The sequence below is a fragment of the Buceros rhinoceros genome, unplaced genomic scaffold (assembly GCF_000710305.1).
Source record: "Buceros rhinoceros silvestris isolate BGI_N320 unplaced genomic scaffold, ASM71030v1 scaffold6358, whole genome shotgun sequence".
Lineage (NCBI taxonomy): Eukaryota > Metazoa > Chordata > Aves > Bucerotiformes > Bucerotidae > Buceros > Buceros rhinoceros.
The window spans coordinates 1-249 of record NW_010427411.1 but is presented as its reverse complement, the minus strand read 5'-3'; positions in this window follow the sequence as shown (position 1 = coordinate 249).

Below are 249 nucleotides of genomic sequence, written 5' to 3'. Positions count from 1 at the left end.
CCCCGCCTTGCCCCCCTGCCCCGGCAGAACGCTCCGCTCGCCGCACTTCCAGGGTGAATTATCTACTTTTGAGCCCAAAGACTGAAAGGGCCCCTCGAAATCCACCCGGGGAGAACCGCGTCCCCCCTTCGCGGCCGCGTCTCTCGCCCACCCCCGCTGCCACCACCAGACCACCCGGAAAAGAGCTGCTGGGGTCCCCCCTCTCCCTCCTGCCAGGCCCTAATCCCACTGCCGGAGCCCGGCCGCTCC